The sequence below is a fragment of the Scyliorhinus canicula genome, chromosome 4 (assembly GCF_902713615.1).
Source record: "Scyliorhinus canicula chromosome 4, sScyCan1.1, whole genome shotgun sequence".
NCBI classification, from domain to species: domain Eukaryota; kingdom Metazoa; phylum Chordata; class Chondrichthyes; order Carcharhiniformes; family Scyliorhinidae; genus Scyliorhinus; species Scyliorhinus canicula.
In genome coordinates, this window is record NC_052149.1 from 10301548 (window position 1) to 10326818 (window position 25271).

The 25271-nt window shown below is 48.9% G+C and overlaps 1 protein-coding gene and 1 long non-coding RNA gene across 39 annotated transcripts in view; one reads left to right on the plus strand and one right to left on the minus strand.

The window, feature by feature from the left end:
• Positions 1-25271, minus strand: part of adgrl2a (adhesion G protein-coupled receptor L2a) — a 683083-nt gene that overhangs the window by 353693 nt on the left and 304119 nt on the right. The gene's annotated exons all lie outside the window — the stretch shown is intronic.
• LOC119964351 overlaps positions 21245-25271 on the plus strand; it is a 59947-nt gene continuing 55920 nt past the window's right edge. The window contains exon 1 of the long non-coding RNA XR_005460290.1: positions 21245-21390. This is a non-coding gene — a long non-coding RNA (uncharacterized LOC119964351). The remainder of the gene's footprint in view (positions 21391-25271) is intronic.

Consider the following 25271-nt stretch of genomic DNA (forward strand, 5'->3'; position numbering starts at 1 on the left):
TAACACTTGACCTTTTGATTGCTGCACGGAGCATACATTTGAGCAAATGAACATGGACAGATATATTAAATATTGTACACGGCCTAATTAAACAGGGGGAATATTTAATATCATAGCCAGTTCTTGTGCAGAATTTAGAAAAAGCGCACTGTGTATTTATCCAGTTTCTCACTGTACCATGTAAGATTTGATTCATTAGCAAGTTAGACATCTGGAGTGTCGCAGGCGCGCATGCTGATAGAATCGCAGTATGTCCTCAGAATATCAAAAACATTGAAATGGAAGCCACTTTTGTTATGAAGGTAGCTGCCAGTATGTGCACAGCTCGGTCCCACAAACATGGCGGCTGTGGTCGAAGGCCACATGTTGACCAGTGACCCTACTCCCCCACCCGCTCAACTCCCCCCAGGAGAACTTGTGATGCTTCTCCGACAGTTGAGCTACCACGCAGGGCCTCACTTCAACAGGTCACGCAAAAGGACAACAGCGCCTCCCAACAACTCAGCAACCACAATGGCAAGTGTAAATTGAAGAAATCTGTTCAGACTTGATTTGCAGCACTGAGACACTTGGAGGTTTTGATCTATTCGATGAGACAACTGTCTGCGCTGTCACGAAGACCGAAAAGATTCCACGGTGCTACTTCAAAGAAGAAGGGAGTTTTGCTGGAGCCCGGCCAACAGTTATCCCCCGGGCCACATCTACAAAATATTAATGACTCGCTGTTTCCCCCCTTGCCCTTTGTCGGATCTTGCTGCATATATGCAAGTTAGCAGATTACAACATTGACTACAGCTCAAAAAGTAATTCATTGGTTTGTACGTGTCGGATTGTGAGGGATAAGAAAGGGGCTACGCAAATATTGCGGGATTCTCCCGGGGGGGCCCCTCCTGGGGTCGCCCCCCCCCCACCCCCCCCCCCCCCCCCCCCCCCCCCCCCCGGACCTCCCCAGCCAGCTTACCTGCCAGGTCCCGACGTGTGGGATCATGCGTAATCCATGCCGGCGGGACAGGCCAATAACGGACGGCCGCTCGGCCCATCGGGGCCCAGAAAATTGCCGGGGGGGGGGCCACTGCCTACGGCCCCCAATCGGCGTGGCGTGAAACCTGCCCCCGCCCGAAAACCGGCACCGGAGAGTACGGCAGCCGGCATCGGGGCGGGATTTGCGCCTCCCCATGGGGATTCCCCGACCCGGCGGGGGGTTGGAGAATCCCAGGTCTTCTATGATCCTGCATAAAAATGGTCAAGGTTTAATAAAAATATATTTTTGAAACATTTTATGATCCTGCCACTGGGAGAAGGTTCACAAACACCTGTCTCCACAAACTGAATAGGAATCCTGTGTTGCCTCTTCCACCAGCTTTGGGCAATGAGCTACGTTTGAAGTGTAATCACTCATGTATTGCAGAAAACGCCACAGCCAATTTGTGCAAAACAATCTCCCGCTAACAGGTACGACCAGATGATCTGTTTTTGAGATGTAACTTGAAGGATAAATATTGGCCATGTTGGCAGGGGCAGGACTGACCTGCTTTGAAATAGTTCCATGGCAACTTTTATGGCCGTGAAGACAGATGGGGTCTTGAGTGCGACATTTCAGCCAAAAGGCGACGCCTGCGACAGTGCAACACCTCCCTAGAACCACGCGGGAGTGTCAGCCTAGGATTTTATGCCAAAGTGCTGGACTACGAACGACCCGCAACGTTCTGACTGAAGAGGAGAGAGGGAGACTAACTGAACATAGAACATACAGTGCTGAAGGAGGCCATTCGGCCCATCGAGTCTGCACCGACCCACTTAAGCCCTCAATTCCACCCTATCCTCGTAACCCAATAACCCCCTCCTAACTTCTTTGGAGACTAAGGGCAATTTAGCGTGGCCAATCCACCTAACCTGCACGTCTTTGGACTGTGGGAGGAAACCAGAGCACCCGGAGGAAACCCACGCAGACACGGGGAGAACGTGCAGACTCCGCACACACAGTGACCCAGCGGGGAATCGAACCTGGGACCCTGGTGCTGTGAAGCCACAGTGCTAGCCACTTGTGCTACCGTGCTGCACAAAAGGTTACACAAGAGTTTGTACAGAGAGCGGCACTGGTGCAGTCACTTCCCCTCGCACTGTGGCGGCCCCCGAACCAAATGGACTGGGGCTGCAGTCAGCCACACCATGGTTCCAGGCCAGAATGGAGATGGTGGGTAATTGTGCCCATCAATCACACCTGGGGACTGTACTTTGAAGAGATACTGGAGTTGAGTTGGTGCACATGATTTGTGTTATGTAACTATCTTCCATGCACTCATTTAACACAGATATTATTAAAAAAAGGGTCCAGAATCAGAGAAGCAAACCGATGACAAATAACTAAAACAACAAGTTTTAAAAATAAATCTGTATCCATACGACCAGAAAGGCACTTTGAGAATAATGACTTTATTTAGGAAACAGTTATCATGGGACAAAGACAGGTCAGGTCAGAGTAGCCATGATCACAATGGACAGCAATGGATTCCTGTTCCGTGTTGTGGTTTATGCAGGCCAATGCATTTGGTGCACAGCGATTACCCACCAACAGCAGTGCGACAAAGCATTAATCTGTGGTCATTGTCCGTTTAACGGTCACCTGGCTTGGGTGACCAATCAGAACAGAGTGGGTGGGGGGTGTGCTATTCCCCCTCCCCTCCCCCACTGCCACCATCCAGCCATGTAGAGTGGCATTTAATCTTTGACTACTGTTTGCAGGGGCGACACGGTTGCGCAGTGGTTAGCACTGCTGCCTCACGGCGCCGAGGACCCGGGTTCCATCCCAGCCCTGGGTCACTGTCCGTGTGGAGTTTGCACATTCTCTCCGCGTCTACGTGGGTCTCACCCCCACAGCCCAAAAAGATGTGCTGGGTAGGTGGATTGGCCACGCTAAATTGCCCCCTTCATTGGAAAAAAAGAATTGGGGACTGGAAATTTATATTTTTTTTTTAAACTACTTTTTTTTGCAGGGATATGCACCTCACGGGGGTAAACTGGGTGTCGCTAAAATCATATTAAATCTCATAGCTCTTCCCTTTAATCCCATCGACCTCTTCAGATTTGCAGACACCAATTCCTTTTCTGCGAAAAACATAATTTTGTTTGCGCTGTGAAAATCTGTTTCAAAGTGAATATTTAGAAATTACAGAGAGCTGCTGGTGCTCTGGGGAACTTTATCATGAGGTATATGACTGACAGTTCTACACATTAATTTTTGTTTGCTCACTGAAATGTAGGATAGGCTTTAATGTAACGAGGATGTTATTGCCAGGAGGGAAACTGGTGCTGAAGAATCAAACACCTTCACATATCAATACCAAACATTCCTACTTCAAATAAGGAAGGGAAGGAGCTGCATTTATCTGTGCACCCCTCGCCCCGATCTCAGAACATGGGTGTTACGATACCCATTAATGCACTTTTCCCTTTTCAACTTCCATCACCGACGTAATACAACAAGAACCCCAGTTGCCATTTGAGCGCAGGAATGTCCCACAAAGGGCGGCGCAGTGGGTTAGCCCGGCAGCCTCACGGCGCCGAGGTCCCAGGTTCGATCCCGGCTCTGGGTCACCGTCCGTGCGGAGTTTGCACTTTCTCCCCGTGTCTGCGTGGGTTTTGCCCCCACAACCCAAAGATGCGCAGGGTAGATGGATTGGCCCACGCTATATTGCCCCTTAATTGGAAAAAATTAATTGGGCACTCTAAATTTATTTTTAAAAAAGGAATGTCTCACAACCAGCAATGGGATAAGGACCAGGATGTCCATTTCAGTCTTGTTGAGTTGAGGAATGAATAAAGATAACGGGAGTTGTTGTTTTGGGGGTTGGGGGGGGGGGGGGGGGGTTGCAGCAATGTGGAATTCCCCAGCCCTTTTTCCAAATACTGTCAGGTGAATTTGTACATCCACGGGAGGGGTGAAACGGGGCCTCGGTTTAATGTCTCATCTGGAAGGGTGTCAGGGCTGAAACCCTTCAACACCTACAGCGGAGTATCATCTTGACTTTTGAGCTGAGGTCTCGGCAGTGGCACTGCATGGGTTGAAGGCCGGGTGAAATGACCGGTGCTCGGGTCCCACAATCTGCCTCAGGACATCACCTAGTTCTGAGTCAGTCTGCTGCTCATATGGCAATCTTCCTTTGGTCCGTGAAGAACGGCACTCAACTTCTAGAGGCAGATAAGAGGCCAGGAGTTTCCAGTCCTGCCCACCGCCAGGGGCTCCCAGTGCCGCTGAACGTCACTGGGCATTTGGCTGGCTCACTGCATCCCTGCAGAGAGTCCCACCACGGCAAGGCCAGAAATTCCCAGCCCAAGTTACCAACTCTGGTTGGAAGGATTCCTGGAGGTTTGATCACGTGACACCTGATCACGTGGCAGTCGAAAATGATTGCATTAATTTATTCTAATAAAGGTTGGGTTCCCTGTAGTTAAAAATAAGTAACTGGTGTTACCCAATTGCACTGATATCTAACAGGAATGATGGTAAGGCACAGATTCTCTTCAGAGTCAACAATAATGCAATAACTCACCAATATTATCAGTTATGTACAAACTCAGTGTAATCCTACCTGTGGCTATAATTCGCTGAACTTCACCCTTGAAACTCCAGGAAGTCTATGTAGATCACATCAACCAAATTAACTCATCGTCCCCTCTGTTACCTCATCAAATAATTCAAATCAAGGTAGTGAAAACATAATTTGCAGTCCACACCCAGGCTAACCCAAAAGAAAATTGTGTTGCTTCTCTTTAATTAATCTACAACTTTCCAAGTGATTGCTGATTTTGTCTCAGATTATCTATCCTTCCTAAACGTTCTCACCACTGAGTTGGAAATAATTGGTCTAGAGAAGTTGTTGCCTTATCCTTCCACATTTTCTTCTCACAACTGGGCACAATTTGCAATTCTCCTCTCTTCCCGAAACTATCCCCAGAGCTGGAGGAGGATTGGAAAATTATGGCCATGTCTCCCCAATTCCCACCCTTGCGTGCCTCAGTATCCTCGGATGCAACTCATCTGGTCCCGGTTTCGATCTACTTCAAGTACATTCAGCCTTCCTGACCTCTCCCTCTTTATCGACTGTTAGTCCATCCAGTCTTGCAGCGACCTCCTCGTTCACCACAACTTGAGCAAAGACACATTCAAAGCGCTTAATAGTATTAATAATTTTAAAACGCTTATTGTCACAAGTAGGTTTCAATGACGTTGCTGTGAAAAGCCGCTAGTCGCCACGTTCCGGCACCTGTTCGAGGAGGGCGGTGTGGGAATTGAACCCGCGCTGCTGCCTTGTTCTGCATTACAAGTCAGCTGTTTAGCCCACTCTGCTAAACCAGCCCCTTGTTTAGTGTGCCAGCTGTGCCCCGGCTCCCTGCATAAATTCCCTTTTTCACAGAATCCCTACAATACAGAATGAGGCAATTTAGCCCAACAAATCTGCACTGACCCTCTGAAATAGCACCCTACCGAAGCCCACTCCCCTGCCCTATCCCTGTAACCTGCTTTGGTATTCACTTAACCCGCCTGAAGGAAACCCACTCAGACACAAGGAGAAAGTGAAAAGTCCACAGACACCCAAGGACGTAATCGAACCCGGGTCCCTGGCACTGTGAGGCAGCAGTGCTAACCCCTGTGCCGCCCTCTAATCCTGTAACCAGCCCTCCTACACCTTTTACTTTTCATATGCCTGTAAAGGACTTTTCCATCTTGCTGTCAATCTCTTCTCAACCTTTCTCTGTCCTGGTCTTATTTTTTTGATTACTTCTCCCCCTCGAAATTCAGCCTGGTCCTCAGTGATATTATCAGAACCAAAAGTCCACGTCCTACCACCTGCCCTGCCCTCACCCACACACACCACCCCAATTGAAGGAAACTCAATCATTCCGGGAGACAGTTGGGAGCCCTGGAGGCAACTTTGTACTCCAGGTTGGTGCTCACTAAGAAACCAGACTGGGGCGGCACGGCGGCGCAATATTTAGCACTACTGCCTCACAGCGCCGAGGACCCGGGTTTGATCCCGGCCGCGGGTCACTGTCCGAGTGGAGTTTGCACATGCTCCCCATCTCACCTCCACAAATACCAAAGTTGTGCAGGGTAGGTGGATCGGCCAGGCTAAATTGCCCCTTAATTGGAAAAAAAAGAATTGGATACTCGAAATTTATATAAAGAAAAAGAGAGCAGTCTGAGGCTCCCAAACTCACTCACAGCCGAGCAACAAGAGAACATTGTGCCATTGGTCAGGCAGGGAAGGTCACAGGGGAGGCAAGTCCAGTTTCCCCTCCACTGCACCACCACCCCCGCTCTTGCAAGCCCACTCCTGCTTCATGTGAAATCTTAGATTAGCCCACACAAGTTTAACATTTCCACTTGTTTATACACTGGGCCGATGCTTAGCAACCTGTGTGATGTCACTGTCGGGAAACAGGAAGGTATTAATAATCTCTCCTGAGCTGTTTATGGATACGTGTATGAACATAACTTCTCGCTTTGATGAGACGGCAAAACAACAGTAAAAAAGAAATTCAGGTATTGCAGGATCTTTCCTTGCAAACTGAAGAACCGCTGTTTTGGGGCCTGTTGCTTTAGGAGTTGCCAGCGGGAGATTTTGTTTTTACCACCTGCGATTCGCCACATGAAAGGAAATGATGAAGCTCCTGCTGGCCGATGTTGGTGAACATCCAGCAGAGACTGCGTGGCCTCCCACTGCTCGGGAAGGGAGCAAATGAGCTGGCTGAGTGTTTCCTAGCTCTACCAACAAGCCTCCAAGCAACCAGCCCAGCACAGCCCCACAAGACCATGTGGTTAGCCCTGCTGCCTCACAGCGCTGAGGTCCCAGGTTCGGTCCCGGCCCCGGGTCACTGCCTGTGTGGAGTTTGCACATTCTCCCCGTGTCCGCGTGGGTCTCACCCCCACGACACAAAGATGTGCGGGGTTGGTGTATTGGCCACGCTAAATTGGCCCTTAATTGGAAAAGAAAATAATTGGGTACTCTAAATTTCTTTTAAAAAAAAGAAATCGGAGCAGGTATAGGCATTCGCCCCCCCCCTGCGCTATTCAATTGGATTATGATTGACCCGACATTCCTCATGTCCACTTTCCTGCCCTTTCCACGTGACATCCCCTGACAGTGGGATGGGCTGGAGATTCAGCCATAATCACTCTCCGGCATGGTGCATCATGTATCCTGCCGAAACAAACAACAACATCCCAGCTACAATTCTCCCTCAACCCGAAACAATGAATGAGATACCAAGGAAGAGATTGACCAGCGGTTCCCAACCAACCGCTACAGTCACCAATGGGGTCGTAGGATGAGATTTTGAGGACATGAGCTCATTGGTCGCAATGTCAGGCATGGGGCGCAGGTTGAGATTGACAACTTCATTTCTGTCAGTGAGTATGGTGTAATTCTCTGGTCTCGGACGCCCGACTGCTGCTATTAGCTCCTCTCCTCCAGGTACCATGCCCAAAGAGGGCTTTGGTGTCCATGGACATCCATTGGATTGTCCCATGATTCTGCCTGGCAACATACTGCAGTGGTTTACCATTACCTTCTGCAGTCTGGATGACAAAGAAACTCTCCTGCCTTTATCGACTGCCATCTGATGTATCGTAAGGATTTTCAGGTAGATAATCAACTTGTTACAAACTTGCCCTCCATGGCCTTCAAGCCTTGAGGTGGGACTTGAACCCAAGATTTTTGGCCCAGATTTAGAGATATTACCACAAAACCTCTTGCTGCTCTAACCACAGCATCTAAAGAAGGGGGTCTTTTCTTTTGTTCAATGATAGCGGGGAATTTCAACCTTCTGCTTTCGTTCCACAACCCTCTTAACTACTCCACTCAAAAACCTCCCACCAATCGCTCCACTCACCCCCCCCTCCCTCACGACCCATTACCCCCCCCCCCCCCCCCCCCCCCCCAATCCACTACTCACCATCCCCTCCTCCAACGCTCTATTATCCTAAACCCCAATCACCATCCAATTTTCACACTCGGGTGACAAAAAGTCTGAGGCATTAAAATGGAATCACGTCAGGAAAAGGTTTGGGAAACACTGAGATAATAATAATCTGTATTAGTGTCACAAGTAGGCTTACATTGACATTGCAATGAAGTTACTGTGAAAAGCCCCGAGTCGCCACACTCCGACGCCTGTTCGGGTACACGGAGGGAGAATTCAGAATGTCCAATTCACCTAACAAGCACGTCTTTCGAGACTTGTGGGAGGAAACCGGAGCACCCGGAGGAAACTCACGCAGACACGAGGAGAACGCACAGTGACACAAATTGGGAATCGAACCCGGGTCCCTGACGCTAGAAAGCAACAGTGATAACCTCTGTTCCACCGTGAGACATTGACCATCTCTGGAGCAGGTCTAGTGGGCAGGAATTAACTGTATCAGGAGAATGTGCAGCAAGAGGGAGGAAGTAGCACACTGATGTGCTCCAGCTAGAGGAATTCCCTTACTGTGCCACACCTTCTGTGATTAGTTGGCTTGCAGCTCCAGTGGCTACGAACAAGTGTGGCTGGGAATCCCGCCGTGATTAACTCATCTCTTGAACAAAGAACAAAGAAAAGTACATCACAGGAATAGGCCCTTTGGCCCTCCTGCTGCCCGTCTAAACTAAAATCTTCTACATTTCCTGGGTCCGTATCCCTCTATTCCCACCCTATTCATGTATTTGTCAAGACGCCCCTTAAATGTCACTATCATTGCTGCTTCCACCACCTCCTCCGGCAGCGAGTTCCAGGCACCCACTACCCTCTGTGTAAAAATACTTGCCTCGTACATCTCCTCTAAACCTTGCCCCTCTCACCTTAAACCTATGCCCCCTAGTAATTGACCCCCCCTACCCTGGGAAAAAGCCTCTGACTATCCACTCTGTCTATGCCCCTCATAATTTTGCAGATCTCTCTCAGGTCGCCCCTCAACCTCCGTCGTCCCAGTGAGAACATACCGAGTTTATTCAGCCGCTCCTCATAGCTAATGCCCTCCATACCAGGCAACATCCTGGTAAATCTCTTCTGCACCCTCTCCAAAGCCTGTCCAGCACCTACAAGGCACAAGTCAGGTTTATGATGGAATACTCTCCACTTGCCTGGATGAGTGCAGCTCCAACGACACTCAAGAAGCTCAACGCCACCCAGGACAACCATGCTCCAACACAATGCCCAGAACTCATAACAAGCTGTTTGCCCGACTGCAACGTCCATTTCCTTTACCCACTCCAGCTGTGGACTTTCTGTCTCCCATTGCCAATATTAGCCTAACAATGTAGACCCATGGCAACTGGGAACTAGTTCAAGATTGACCAAGCTTTATCCCACTAGAAAGCAGAGTCCAAAGGCCACCGTCCAACCAAACAATCCCCATAGATTTTTTTGTAAATCAAGGCTGTAAAATGCCTATTCTTCCGGGATCAATTCCTGGTTGGTGCCTAGTGGACTTACGTTAGTCAGAGAGTAGTATTAAACTATTCAGTGTCAACTGGGTCTCAGTAGGGGATACTCTCGCCCCAGCCAGAAACTCGTAGTAAGTTCCTCTCCAGGCAGTAAGAGCTTAAAAACCTAGGACATCATTCCCATTACAGGTCTGAGTGAGTGCTGCATCGTCAGTGATGCCAGATTATCTTCCAGATAACACCTCAACTCTGGCCCCCTGAGCCTCTCACTATTTTGAAGATGAGAAGGGGAACTTTCCTGGTGTATTTCCCACAGATGTAAGCTGATTATCCCGTCACCATTACGTGGAAGCATGACTGCCACATTTCTGACATTACAGCAGTGACTTCAGAAGCACTCCATTGGCTGTAAAGCGCTTTGGGACATCTTGAGTTTGTGAAAGGTGCTATCTAAATGCAAGTCTTCCTTTCTGTGAATGGAGCTGTCAAATAAGCTAAACTGATGTGTAACATGTCGGTATGAAATGAAATGTAATGAAATGAAAATTGCTTATTGTCACGAGTAGGCTTCAATGAAGTTACTGTGAAAAGCCCCTAGTCGCCACATTCCGGCGCCTGTTCGGGGAGGCTGGTATGGGAATCGAACCGTGCTGCTGGCCTGCCTTGGTCTGCTTTAAAAGCCAGCGATTTAGCCCAGTGTGCTAAACCAGCCCCAGGGTGGGGAAATGGGGGGCATAAAACTGTTTGCCAAAAGAGAAAACTTAAGATGTGCTGCAAAAGGGTAGAAAGAGGTGTCGTAAGATTGATTGACTTTGTGGAAAAGTCGCTTGCGACAAGCAATGTGTTTACGCTGCCCTGCCGGAGTTGTGAGGCGGAGTGTCAGGCCTGTGACTCACAGAGCTCCAATCGGACCAGGGCCTCGTTTAGTCTGGTGCCCTCTGCTCGGAACCCAGAAAATACCCTTTACCTTACAAAGAATGGGGAGGGCAAGGGGAATCCGAGCTTGCCGTCCTCTAACATGTTTCTCAATGGCGACACGGTGGCGCAACGGTTAGTGCTGCTGCCTCACGGCGCCGAGGATCCAGGTTCGATCCCAGCTGTGTAGTATTTGCACATTCTCCCCGTGTCTGCGTGGGACTCACCCCCACAACCCAAAAGATGTGCAGAGTAGGTGGATTGGCCACACTAAAATTGTGCCCCTTAATTGGACAAAGTACAAAAAGATGGTGCTCATTTGGAGTCAACAACAACTTGCATTTAGAGAGCACCCGGAAATGAGCCCAAGATGCCCTAAAGGGATTCTCAATTACATTTTTTAAAAGTACCAATGCCACAGAGGGGGGAAAAGGCATATATTCGGGTAGGTGGCCAAGGACTTGGTCAATCTGATATTCTGTGCATATTCTAATCATTTGAATTCAAGAGCTGTCGTATCTCCGACACCGAAGGAAGGTCACGGGGGGTTAATTGTTCACTGTTTAAGCTACAAGTCTGAAATGTTCCGAGTTTAGCAACGTGTTCTGCAGAGCAACTTACAAAGTCAAGAGACAATGTCTCACAGCCGTCCTTGCCCCCAAGCAAGCGTGCCTTGCACCCAAGCACACTTGACAGGACAATGATGTTTGTAAGTTCTTATCGTGAAGGTTTTTAATTTGTGGCCGGGTTGACAGACGAGAGTTGAGTCAGACAACACTGGAGCATTGTGGCATGCAGCCCGAGTAGAGTCCAGAGCTGACCTCTGGTACAGTCAGAAGGCCAAGGGCCCAGCTGCCCAAGCAGCTCTTAATTCCTTGCTGCCAAAGCTGGACAGGCATCTCAGGAGGCGCCTGGTTGAATGTAAATTAGAATCTTCTTTTCCTCAGAAGAATTTTTATGGTCTGGCTCGGGCAGGGAGGGCATCCCCTTGAGTGATGTGAGCACGGGTGCAGGCAGATTTTAAGTGCCACTGAAGATATTTTCATGGTAATAACTTTTCGCCCCTCTTGAGAGATGTGGTGGTCATTCATTCTGACGTTAGGTGAAAGGTTGCTCGGGTGTGGAATGCGAGAGGAATGCCTCTTCGCTGCTGAAAAACTAGCCGTTTGTGACCTTGCGCCTGTCTGCTAGCCAGGGCAAAGGACAAACGAGCTGATTGTTAAAATGGTGCAACTCGGCATAATCTGCAACAGCTTGCCGGTAATATCTCAACAACGACTTGCATTTATATAGCACCCGTGAAATAGTCAAACATTCCGAGATGCAGCGCCTCAACTCCGAGTCAAATGCGGAGAATAGAAGAGGCGATGAAAAGCTCAGTCAAAGGCGGAGGCCGCGATTCTACCGATCCGTGACTCCGTGTTCCCGTCAGCGGGAAAACCAGAGTGATTTCCGCTGGTGCTACGAAGACTCTGACGTACTATGCAACAGCACTTTGAAAAAATATTTTCCCTCAAGCAGGTTTTCTGCGCCATTCTATGGCACACCGGAGTTCTTGCTGGAACTGAGAGGGACAGGGCCTAAACTCTCTGACAGGTCCCATACCTCACAGATCAGAGGGCCATTTTTAAAGGGTACGCCAATCTCAAAAAGCGTCGGAATGCTGGCAAAGCCACCCTACTCTCAGAACCCCTCTGCCTCCCCCCCCCCCCCCCCCCCCCCAACACCATAGACCTTTCCTTCAGTCTCCCCCTCAATTTCTCCCCTTCAGGCCTCGCCCTTTGGCAGTGCCAACCCAGTAGTTTGCACTCTGAGGGCAGCAAGGGGTGAGCACCCTCCCTACGATTGTCTCTAGCGTGCAGAGGAGGGTCCTTCAAGGGAGGTGGGGCAAGGGGACGGGTCTGCCAAGTTTAAAGGTCTGCGAGGTGAAGGTAAAAGTAATCCATTTAAAGTGGTGGGTACATTTGAAGTGGTTTTCTCAATCAATTTCATTACCCTTTAAAGTACAGAAGTCTGTGTGTATGCCCAAAAGGCTAGAAGCTTTGAACTGTATTGCTTACATTCAATTTGACACACCATGGCCTGCTAAAAGCTTCATGATTGACAGTTCAAGGCAGTTTCAAAATGTATTTCCTATGGGAAAGGGTCGACGCAAGTAAGTGGAGCACGATTGAACGGCCACATTGCGCCTGAAAAGCAGCGCGCCGTGGCACAATGTGGCTGATAGAAGCCAGGGGGACCCCGCTCCCGGGATCTACTCAACTCGCAATGCCTCGCAAGATTTAACGCAATCGTGCAAGACGTTGCGATGTGAATCCCGCCCACCACGTTTTGGCAAATCTGCAAATTAGAGTGAGACAGCTCGTCTCACTTTAATATGCAGTTGAGGCACCAAGGGGTTTCGGATCTATCCTCTTCGCCTCGGTGACCCAGGCGATCGCTGTTCAGTACCGGTCTCCACAAAGGGGAACCAGACAGAATGGAACTCAAGGGGGTCTCCCAGAGGATCACAGGCCCCCGGTGGTGCCCTGGTACTGCTGCTGCAACCTGGGGACGCTGGCACTGCCAGCTGGCAGTGTCTATCCTCCAAAATCGTTTGAAACTGCCACCGGTGTCCGAACTCGCATCAAGACCCATCATCCCTGTGCCCAGTGACCCACACCAGAACCCAGCAAGCGATGCCCCGATTTTTAAATTCTCGCCCTCATCTTCAAACTCACCATGGACTGAAACCCCGGCCTATTTCTATAATCTCTTCCAGCTCCGCCACCCTCAGAGATATCTCCACTCGCCTACCTTACGTCTTCTGAGCAACCCGATTTTAACTGCCCGCCATTGGTGACCATGCCTTCAAGCTGCCTAGTGCCTGAGCTCTCCAATCCCCTCCCGCCATCTCGGTGACTCTCTAACCTCTTTCCTCCTTTACGACAATCCTTCAAGCCTACCTTTTGATTCTCTGCCCATGTACTGCACCACCTGACGCGGTGTCCCAGGCCCCTGTGAAGCACCTGGGGTGCTTGTGCGCGAGGTTGAGAGGGTGAATAGACTACCCCTGTTGCTACATAAAAGTTGCAGCATGTGAGCTCAGTGTGGTTCTTCAGAGGAGAACGCTGCCTCAGAAGCATTTTGCTTGCAAAATATTATTAATCTGCTATTGCTTAAGGGGCAGTTCAAAACATTCAAAAAGTGACAAAATAAGCTGGAGGGACAGGAAGCCACAGGGTCAAGCTGGGCATTGTCTCGAACCAAGGGACCAAACCTGCCAAAGGCACACACATTCATTCACGAGCTAGGTTCCTCAGCACAGAAATCGCTATTATTCCAATTTGAAAGCAGACCTCGCACACAATGTAGCACTGTCCCTCCCGCTGGGGCAGACTGCTTGATCTGAGCAGAATTTAAACAAAGATACGGGAGCTGGTTGCCTCACATCACTCGCTCCCACCTCCTGCTCACAGTACAAGACCCACTGAAGGATTGTGTTGTTTTTTAAGGATCAGCCATGGCTCACTGATTTGCACTGTCGCCTGCAATTCGGGCGGTCGCGGGCTCAAACCCTGCCCGAGCACATAATCCAGGCTGACCCTGCCGGTGCAGTTCAAAGAGAGAGCGTTGCACTGTCGAAGTCTCCGAGATTCCCCGCCCCCCACCCCACCCCTCCAACTGCGTGTTTAATGCTTCCGCCCCTCGGCGATGGGATTTCTCATTGGAGCCAACCCACGCTGCGGGGAAACCCACAGACAGGGGGCCGCACTGCCGGCAGCAGCAGAGAATCCCTGGGGCCAGCGAATTCCGGCCTCTGTCTTTTAGCTCAGACGTTAAACCAGATCCCAGTGGGCAGCGCGGTGGTGCTGTGTTTAGCACTGCTGCCTCACGGAGCCGAGGTCCCAGGTTCGATCCCGGCCCTGGGTCACTGTCCGTGTGGAGTTTGCACATTCTCCCTGTATTCGCGTGGGTTTCGCCCCCCACTACCCAAAGATGTGCAGGTTAGGTGGACAGGCCACGCTAAATTGCTCCTTAATTGGAAAAAGAAATGAATTGGGTACGCTACATTTCTGTGAAAAAAACAGATCCCAGCAACGTAAATGATCCCACTGCGCCATTTGGAAGAAAAGCTCTCTGGGATCCTGATCAACATGTGCACCTCAACCAACATCACAGAAACAATTATCTGCTCATTTATCAGATCGCTGTTTGTGGGACCTTGCTATGCACAAATTAACTGCCCCATTTCTGCCCATGACAACAGCCCTTCACTGCGCTGGATTCCTACTAGAAATTGAGGGCGTTTTTAAGCGTTTTGCAATTATAGCAGGAGAACTCTTTTACTCGAGTCATGTTTCAATGTTATTCGCACTTTTTGCTCGGGTTTTAACCAATTCACTTCAGTTCAGTAAATCCGCACAGGTGGCTCCATATCGGAGCACCTGCTCTTGTCAAACATGGTTACCACTTAGATGGGAACGGTGGAAAGGAACTGACAGCTGCGATAGACTGTTCTCCACAGTGCAGCGTACGTTCCCTGCTAGGGGAGTCATTAAGCCCTCTTACTTAGCAGAAAGAGGATTAACAAACTGTGGGGGTCCCATGTTAACACAAACTAACTGGCTTGCAATCGAGTACAGTTACCAGCCAAACCCCTTCCTCTTTCCTCCAGATTGCAATGAAAAAAATCTTGCATTGAGACGGGGGGGAAAATAAAGAGACAAAAACTATTCATGCCGAAAAAAAGTTTTGATAAGAACAAAATAAAGAGCAAAACATTTCCACTGGCAGGAAGGTTAGTAACCAAAGGGGAAAGATTGAAAATAGATGAGAACCAAAGAGGGCGTTTAAAAGATTTACGGCACGGTGGGATAGTGGTTGGCACTGCTGCCTCACAGCTCCAAAGGCCCAAGTTCAATTCTGGCCGTGGGTCACTTGCCTGTGTGGAGTTTGCACGTTCTTCCCGTGTCAGCGTCTTCCCGTGTCAGCGTGGGTTTCCTCCGGGTGCTCCGGTTTCCTTCCACAGTCCAAAGATGTGCAGGTTAGGTGGATTGGCCATGCTATATTACCCCATTAGTGTCTAGGGACATGCAGGTTAAGTTAGGGGTTATGATGGACATGGGTAGAGTGTGCATTCGAAGGGCTGGTGCAGACTCGATGGGCCGAATGGCCTTCTTCTGCACTGTAGGGACTCTACGAATTTCCCCCAAAAAAACCCACAGTGGGCAGTGAGCTGGTGTGACCGGAACCGCTGCCTGAAAGGGTGGTGGGAACAGATTGAATTAAGAAGTGAGTTGGGTTTGCATTTGCAACGGGGGGAAAAAATTGCAGGCTGCAAGGGTTGGGCACACTGGATATGTGGAGCTTGTTCAAGGAACAGCTATTGCATGTTCTTGATAAGTACGTACCAGTCAGGCAGGGAGGAAGGGGTCGAGCGAGGGAACCGTGGTTTACCAAAGAAGTGGAATCTCTTGTTAAGAGGAAGAAGGAGGCCTATGTGAAGATGAGGCGTGAAGTTTCAGTTGGGGCGCTTGATATTTACAAGGAAGCGAGGAAGGATCTAAAGAGAGAGCTGAGACGAGCAAGGAGGGGACATGAGAAGTCTTTGGCAGGTAGGATCAAGGAAAACCCAAAAGCTTTCTATAGGTATGTCAGGAATAAAAGAATGACTAGGGTAAGAGTAGGGCCAGTCAAGGACAGTGGTGGGAAGTTGTGTGAGGAGGCTGAGGAGATAAGCGAGATACTAAATGAATACTTTTCGTCAGTATTCACTCAAGAAAAAGATAATATTGTGGAGGAGAATGCTGAGACCCAGGCTATTAGAATAGATGGCATTGAGGTGCGTAGGGAAGAAGTGTTGGCAATTCTGGACAAGGTGAAAATAGATAAGTCCCCGGGGCCGGATGGGATTTATCCTAGGATTCTCTGGGAAGCCAGGGAAGAGATTGCTGAGCCTTTGGCTTTGATTTTTAGGTCATCATTGGCTACAGGAATAGTGCCAGAGGACTGGAGGATAGCAAATGTGGTCCCTTTGTTCAAGAAGGGGAGTAGAGATAACCCCGGTAACTATAGGCCGGTGAGCCTAACGTCTGTGGTGGGTAAAGTCTTGGAGAGGATTATAAAAGATACGATTTATAATCATCTAGATAGGAATAATATGATTAGGGACAGTCAGCATGGTTTTGTGAAGGGTAGGTCATGCCTCACAAACCTTATCGAGTTCTTTGAGAAGGTGACTGAACAGGTAGACGAGGGTAGAGCAGTTGATGTGGTGTATATGGATTTCAGTAAAGCGTTTGATAAGGTTCCCCACGGTCGTCTATTGCAGAAAATACGGAGGCTGGGGATTGAGGGTGATTTAGAGATGTGGATCAGAAATTGGCTAGTTGAAAGAAGACAGAGAGTGGTAGTTGATGGGAAATGTTCAGAATGGAGTTCAGTTACGAGTGGCGTACCACAAGGATCTGTTCTGGGGCCGTTGCTGTTTGTCATTTTATAAATGACCTAGAGGAGGGCGCAGAAGGATGGGTGAGTAAATTTGCAGACGACACTAAAGTCGGTGGAGTTGTAGACAGTGCGGAAGGATGTTGCAGGTTACAGAGGGACATAGATAAGCTGCAGAGCTGGGCTGAGAGGTGGCAAATGGAGTTTAATGTGGAGAAGTGTGAGGTGATTCACTTTGGAAAGAATAACAGAAATGCGGAATATTTGGCTAATGGTAAAATTCTTGGTAGTGTGGATGAGCAGAGGGATCTCGGTGTCCATGTACATAGATCCCTGAAAGTTGCCACCCAGGTTGATAGGGTTGTGAAGAAGGCCTATGGTGTGTTGGCCTTTATTGGTAGAGGGATTGAGTTCCGGAGCCATGAGGTCATGTTGCAGTTGTACAAAACTCTAGTACGGCCGCATTTGGAGTATTGCGTACAGTTCTGGTCGCCTCATTATAGGAAGGACGTGGAAGCTTTGGAACGGGTGCAGAGGAGATTTACCAGGATGTTGCCTGGTATGGAGGGAAAATCTTATGAGGAAAGGCTGATGGACTTGAGGTTGTTTTCGTTAGAGAGAAGAAGGTTAAGAGGTGACTTAATAGAGGCATACAAAATGATCAGAGGGTTAGATAGGGTGGACATTGAGAGCCTTCTCCCGCGGATGGAGGTGGCTAGCACGAGGGGACATAGCCTTAAATTGAGGGGTAATAGATATAGGACAGAGGTCAGAGGTGGGTTTTTTACGCAAAGAGTGGTGAGGCCGTGGAATGCCCTACCTGCAACAGTAGTGAACATGCCAACATTGAGGGCATTTAAAAATTTATTGGATAAGCATATGGATGATAAGGGCATAGTGTAGGTTAGATGGCCTTTAGATTTTTTCCATGTCGGTGCAACATCGAGGGCCGAAGGGCCTGTACTGCGCTGTATCGTTCTATGTTCTATGTTCTATGTTTATGGGGAAAGAGCGGGAGAATGGGATGAATTGGATAGCTCTTTCAAAGGGACAGCACAGCCAAGATGGGCTGAATGGCCACCTTCTGTGCTGTATCATTCCATTCTATATCAGCAATCTGTCAAGCCCATCTTACAAAAAGTTAGGCACATCCTCCAGCGTAATTTTCTATCTCAGTCTGGCTAGAAGGAGCCTGTTTTACTCAGTCTAACTCACATATTGTCCACCCTCCAATCACCCATCCAGTAAAAGGCCCATTTTGTTTTCATTAAAATGTTTTCAATCATTCTTCAGACATTGGCATTGCCGACAAAGCCAGCATTTAAGTGCATGTCCGTAATTGCCCTTGAGTAGTGGTGGAGGTCTGCCTTCTTAAAAGTCTGTCCTGCATCTGGTGTAGGTGCATCTTGTGGGGCCGTTAGGAAACGTTTCCAGGATTTTGACCCAGCAACAGTGAAGGAATGTGGATGTAGTTCCAAGCTAGGACGATGAGTCATACGGAAGGGAACTTGCAGGTGGCGGCATTCGCATGCACTCGGTGCCCTTGTCCTTTTAGACGGCAGAGGTCGCAAATTTGGAAGATGCAAACAAAACGGTCTTGGGCTAGTTGCTGGAGTGCACCTTGTAGATGCTACACCCTGCTGGCACTGCATGCGAGTGGCGGAGGAGTGAATGTTCAAGGTAGCAGATGGGGTGCCAATCAAATGGGATGTTTCGCCCTGGACTGACAGGAACACACAAATTTGCTTCTTTAAAATTGATTTTTCTCAGCCGTATCCAGGCGATTGACCTTCAATTATTAAAGCTTCCAAGATTGCAATCCCGCAGGATTGGGAAACTGGTCGGACCGACTCGCTGAGGACATTGTTTTCCAACAGAGATGGCACCCAATGGTTTCGACACATCTTGGCTTCAAGTTGGGAAAGCTTTGCTCTTTATTGTTTATTTTGCAAATTCTCCTTTCTCGCTCCCCTCCCCCAAACATTATCGTCCTGCACCACCCTAATGCCCGGCGTGTGGAAAGCTTATTCTATCAGTAGCTTCAGTGGACCATGAACCAGGGTATCACTGTCTGGTGATAATAAAACCAAGTCAACACAAAGAGAGAGGGAGAGATTGCGTCCATCGCTGTTATCTGTCGACACCCCGTGTGGGACCAGAACATTGAGCAATCAGCCTATCTGGACTAGCCTGCCTCTTAAGGTGTAGGGTTTGAGGTCGCTTGCCCGGGAAAGTCCCTAGAAATCAGGAACAAATCCACCAAACCGAGTGCGAATTTACGGGATGATTGAAGCAGGATCTTTTCTCTTCCCCCCACCCCCTAAAAATAATGCACTTCTACTTCTGTTAAACTGTAACAATGCCAGCGGCAGGCATCATGGCGGACAGGAACCCAAGATTGGGCACAAGAACCTGCCCCGCCGATCAGCGGGAAATTTGTGGACCATTCCACCCGCCACCAGACTTGAACCGGAATTTTCCGGCCCCCAAGTGGCGGGTCTTCGCACGGTGGTCGCGGCGGGGCAACTGGCTTTTGTAGGGTTTACCCACCTCACAGCCGCGGGTCGAATACAGCGGGATCAGAATAATAATAATCATCTTTATTAGTGTCACAAGTAGGCTTACATTAACACTGCAATGAAGTTACTGTGAAAATCCCCGAGTCGCTACATTCCGGCACCTGTTCGGGTACACGGAGGGAGAATTCAGAATATCCAATTCACCTAACAAGCACGTCTTTCAGGACTATTGGGAGGAAACCGGAGCACCCGGAGGAAACCCACGCAGACACGGGGACAACGTGCAGACTCCGCACAGACAGTGACCCGGCTGGGTATCGAACCCAGGTCCCTGACACTGTGAAGCCACCGTGCTAACCACTGTGCTACCGCACTTTCCTGCAGACAGGAAAGGTGAGAAAACCTCACCCTTAGCCTGGAAAATGGACAATTCTGACCAAACGATTGAAACCTGGGGAAAAGGAGCCATCAGAACCTTGTTTAAAAAGATTATTATTCTCCATCTGAATTTACATGTAAATGGATAGAGAGCTTGTCTGCCGCTTGGGAAATAGAAAGCGATGCAGAATTTTCACCGGAGTTTATTTTTGGTCGTGCGAACATTCGTTTACCTTCAGCATTATGTCAGCATTAATATCAGAACTGATGGATTTTGGCAGGTGGCTACGAGCTAATGGCAAAGGGTCTTCTTCCCGCAAAAAGGGAAGTCTGTGGGATGATCCATTGGATGTTTTGAAAATTATGGGGTTCAAAAAAAAGGGGGGGGGGCGTTGGGGTCGAAATAATAGTAGAATAAATAAATAAATAATAGAAATAATAATAAAGACCAAAACTAGAAGGCCATAAATATAAAAGTTAAATCCAATCAAGAATTCAGAAGAAACCTATTTACCTCAAAAGTGGTTCGAATCCATCGTGGAGCAGTTGAGGTGAATTGAACAGATTAATTTAAGGTGAAGCTAGATTAACAAAGAGGGAGAAGGGTATATGAGGAACACAGTGAGTGGTGCATAAAGCCATGACCACTAGCATCCAGACGGACAAGGGAAAAGGACACATGGAAACACCACCACCTGGAAATTCCCCCCAAAGCCACTCACCATCCCAACTTGTAAGTACATCGCCGTCCCTTCATTGTCGCTGGGTCAGTATCCTGGAATTCCCTCTCGAGTAGAATGGCAGGTATACCTACAGCTCATATACTGCAGCCGTTCAGGAGCCACCACATTGTCAAAGGCAACGAGGAGTGGGCAACAAATGCTGGTCGAGCCAGGACCGCCCAGATCCCACGGATGAATAAAAACGAACAGCAGTACAGAGTTGTTTTAGCCGAAGGGCCTGTTTCTATGCTGTTTTGTAAAGAATACATCAGGTGTGTCATGAAAGTAAAATCAAGAGATCGCATTACTTCTGTGACTCGAATACGGCTCAGGCTCAATAACCCCATACTTGGTAATTTAGGTAAAGACACATTCAATTGTAGGAGGCAGGGATCAGTTCTGTTTGTTCAACATGTCAGCTAAAGACCCAGAAAGTATGGGAAAGATTGCACTGGGCACGGAAAATGAATTTTTAACAATTTTGCAATTACATTTGTCTGACATAAAGGCAGAGTGCAGGGTTACACAGGGCACGATGTCTTGTTACTGTTATTGAGACAAAGCTATGGATTGCACTCAATCTGTTCCACGCTGCAGAATTTTATGTATATCTGCAAAATGTAATCCCCGAAGTATAATTGACGCGAGTAATATTCTCAGCGTGTGTTACAGAAATATCCTTTGTACAAGCTGCTGAAAAGCAGTAAGATAATTGGTTGGCCTGCTGTGCAGAATAACACCGAAACAAAGGCCTTCCAAATAAGCGTAAAGCTGCTGAATCAGGGTTCCGAGCAGGGGGACATGGCGATATCAGCTTACCACCGTGGTCCGTGGCTACGCGTCAGACCAACATTTCTCATCTATGGCTTTACTCCACAGACCCAAGCTCACAGTCAAGGCCGGCAGTCCAATGAAATACGGAGGGAGAGTTGGACTGTCACAGGGGCAATCTTTTGGACGAGATGTTAAACTGAGACCCTGTGTGCGTCCGCTTGGGTGGAGGTGAGAGGCTCCCACAGCACTTTGTCAATAAACAGGGGAGCTATCCCCAGTGTCCCAGCTAATATTCATCCCATAAAGCAATATTACTAAGAACAGGGTAACACACGGTGTCCCAAAAAAACTTGCACTCCTCCAGCATTCTGCATGGGTCCCGGAATGCATTTTGAACTCACATAGTACATAGAACAGGCAATGCAGAAGGAGGTCATTCGGCCCATCGAGTCTGCACTTAAGCCCTCATTTCCACCCTATCCCCGTAACCCAAGAACCCCTCCTAACCTTTTTGGTCACTAAGGGCTATTTATCATGGCCAATCCACCTAACCTGCATGTCTTTGGACTGTGGGAGGAAACCGGAACCCACGCAGACACGGGGAGAATGTGCAGACTCCGCACAGACAGTGACCCAGCGGGGAATCGAACCTAGGACCCTGGTGCTGTGAAGCCACAGTGCTAACCACTTGTGCTACCCAAACCTTTGGTCAAGAGGGCTACCCAACTGAGACAGTTCAATACAGGTTCCCAGTGAATCACTTGAAACACTGCTTTTAACAAAAAGAAAGTTTGACTCAAGAGCAGGGTAGAAGCAGGAAAGCATATAAAATTATGAAGGGATTAGATAGAATAGATGCGGGGAGGTTGTTTCTACTGGCGGGTGAAAGCAGAACGAGGGAGCATAGCCTCAAAATAAGGGGAAGTAGATTTAGGACTGAGTTTAGGAGGAACTTCTTCACCCAAAGGATTGTGAATCTATGGAATTCCCTGCCCAGTGAAGCAGTTGAGGCTCCTTCATTAAATGTTTTCAAGATAAAGATAGATAGTTTTTTGAAGAATGAAGGAATAAAGGGTTATGGGGTTCGGAAGGGAAAGTGGAGCTGAGTCCACAAAAGATCAGCCATGATCTCATTGAATGGCGGAGCAGGCTCGAGGGGCCAGATGGCCTATTCCTGCTCCTAGTTCTTATGTTCTTATTTCACACTCCATTTTACTATCACTGCTTTGGCTCGTCTTCAACCTCCCACAGATAAGAAGAACCTGCAGAGATATGCGGTCAGTTGACATCACACTGTAATTATCCCATCAGCCTTTGCTGATTTGTGGTAAGACACCATCCTACCACAGCGTAAAAACCCTCAGGCCGATGATTAGGGATTTTGGGCCAGCTAGTGAGCCTCCCTACTCAAGACTTTGAATCACCGATACTGGAAGCAGTCACATAAACAAGGTGATAAATCAGCAGTGGAATGAAACTAAATGTAGGGCACTTCACATTAAGCAACGAAAAGCACTGAGTCACACTGAAGTATTAGCAGATAAGGAAACAAGTCATTTGTAAATATGTGGGATGATCAAATTCAGGGCTGCGTAGTCAGGGAGAGCGCGGTGCTTACACGCTGCCTCCTCATGACTCTCACCGATGTCTCAAAGCGCTTCCTATGCAATAAGTCAACTTGAAAGGCTGGGATTGCAGCTGTACAATTAAATGCAGTAGACGTTGCTGCTTGCATCTTCTGGCAGAGTGAGATGAGTGTCTAGTTTGGGTGACGTTGATAGAGAGAGGAACATTTGTCCAGAGGCCTCAATGTCCTTTTCCAACTAGTCCCATGCGATCTTTCACGTCCACCTAAAGGAGCTGATGGAACGTGGTCTTGGCCTCTTATCCAATAAACTGTCACCTCCTGCAATGGGCTGCCTCCCAGGAATGGAGCAAGGTTCTGGAAAGCTATTCCGGAACAGATCAAACCTTCCCTTCCCCCATCGAGGTTGCCATTATCAACGGGCAAATGCATGCTGCCAAATGAGGAACATTATGGCAATTCTCAATGTTCACTAAAATGACTTGTTAATAAGCAGCAATGAGTAATTGTGGATAATGAAAATGTAGTTGCGGTTCAACATTTAGCTTCAGGTTGATTTGCAAATGAGTTTCCCCTCCGAGGACTGAATTTTGGTGTAATTTTAAGTTTCACATTTTCTCATCATATATATCTTGAAATGAGCTGTGTGTGATAGAGTGACGCAGATTACTTAATGAGCTTGAATTAATGAAATCGATGGAATCATTTTTTACAATTACAGTATCATATTCCACAAATACCCTTGAAAGACGAGGGAAAAAAATCGAAACCTCAAATTCATCAGCCATTTGCTACTTACTCGTAACCACGCACATCAATGCAAAGAGGACGGCAGTCGGGGCGGGGGGGGGGGGGGGGGATGCATCCCAAATTTTATGTATTATTACTGGGCGGCGAATGCGCAGAAGGTATGAGGTTGGAATAGGGAGCTGGAGGCTTTGTGGGCAAGGATGGAGGCTGGTTTGTGTAGGAGGCCAGGGTTGCGGGCACTGGCAACGGCGCCGCTCCCATTGGCTCCAGGGAAGTCCGGTGATGGTGGCCACGCTGACGATTTGGAGGCTGTTCCGGGTGCATTTTAGGTTGGGAGCAGGGTCGAGGGGGATGCCAATCAGAGGGAATCACGGATTTTGAGCCGGGCAGGATGGATGCGAGGCTCCGGGGATGGGAGGAGAAGGGGATCTGGGAGGAGAAGGGGATCAGGGAGATAAAGGGGGCGAGATTCTCGCGTTTCACCACGGCGCGCACAGGGCCCAGGCATGACCTATTCCTTCCCCACAGGGGGGCCAGCACGGCGCTGGAGCCTCCTTACGCAGTGTCAAATGAGCACCGCGCCAACCCGCGCATGTGCAGTTGGGGCAGCTCATTCCTGCGCATGCACGTGAAACTTCTTACATGCGCCGGCCCCTCACCAATATGGCATCGGGGTTCGGGGGCCGGCCGGGGAAGGAAGTAGGCCGGGGGGGGGGGGAGGGGGGGGGAGGCTGGCCCGCCGATTGGTGGGCCCCAATCGTGGGTCTGACCCCATCGGAGCCCCCTGTTCCCGCCAGCAGCGACCAGGGGCGAATGGCGCCGGCGGGACTGTCATTTTTTTCGCTCGGCCCATTCAGGCAGGAGAATCGCCGCTCGCCGTTTGCGGCGTTTCTCCGAGCGGCCCAGCGCGATTCTCGCTGTGCTGATTTCGGGGGGGGGGGGTATGGTGGGATAATCGCGTGCGGATGTCGGGGTGGCTTGGTGCGACTCGCGCGGCTCCCCGGCAATTCTCCCACCCGGCGTGGGGGGGGGGGGGGGGGGGGGGGGGGGGATACCACCCAGGATCTTTTTCAAGGAGAGCGGTTTGCGAGTTTGGAGGAATTGAATGAGAAGATTGGGCTGGCGTGGAACGAGAGTTTCCGGTACATGCAGGTGTGGGACTTTGCGAGAAAGGTCTTTCCGACCATCTCGATAGCGCCTGCCTCTTCGTTGTTGGAGGAAGTGCTGTGAGCGAGGCAGTTGGGGAGGGGGTTCTTATTGGCTGGGGATTTTTATATGTTGGGTGCGATTTTTTTGTTGTTGTAAAATGTTGAAAATTGGAATAAAAATATTTTTCTTAAAAACCATGGACATCAATGGTTGAAGTCAATCCCACACAGCTGACACATTGCAGTCACAGGACTCGGAACACTATACAGTCCAACAGCTCACATATTTAATGCCCTGAGCTAAGATGACCGACCTCACTCATTTTTTTGGTATTAGAATTTACGTCAGTACCAGCCACAAGAGAAAAGAAAATGACCCCCAGGCTCACCCATGTACCCCCACCCATCCCGTCCTCCTGGTTAATTCCCATTATTTTCCATACGGAACAAGAAAGGCTTGTGATGCTTTGCAAAAAAAAAAAGACTTGCATTTCTATAGCACCATCCAAGATCTCTGGGCATCCCATCGAACTTTACAGCCAAAGTACTTTTGAAGTGTAGTCGCTGTTATATTCTCAGGGGATTTGACAGGATGAATGCTGAGAGGTTGTTTCCCTTTGTGGGAG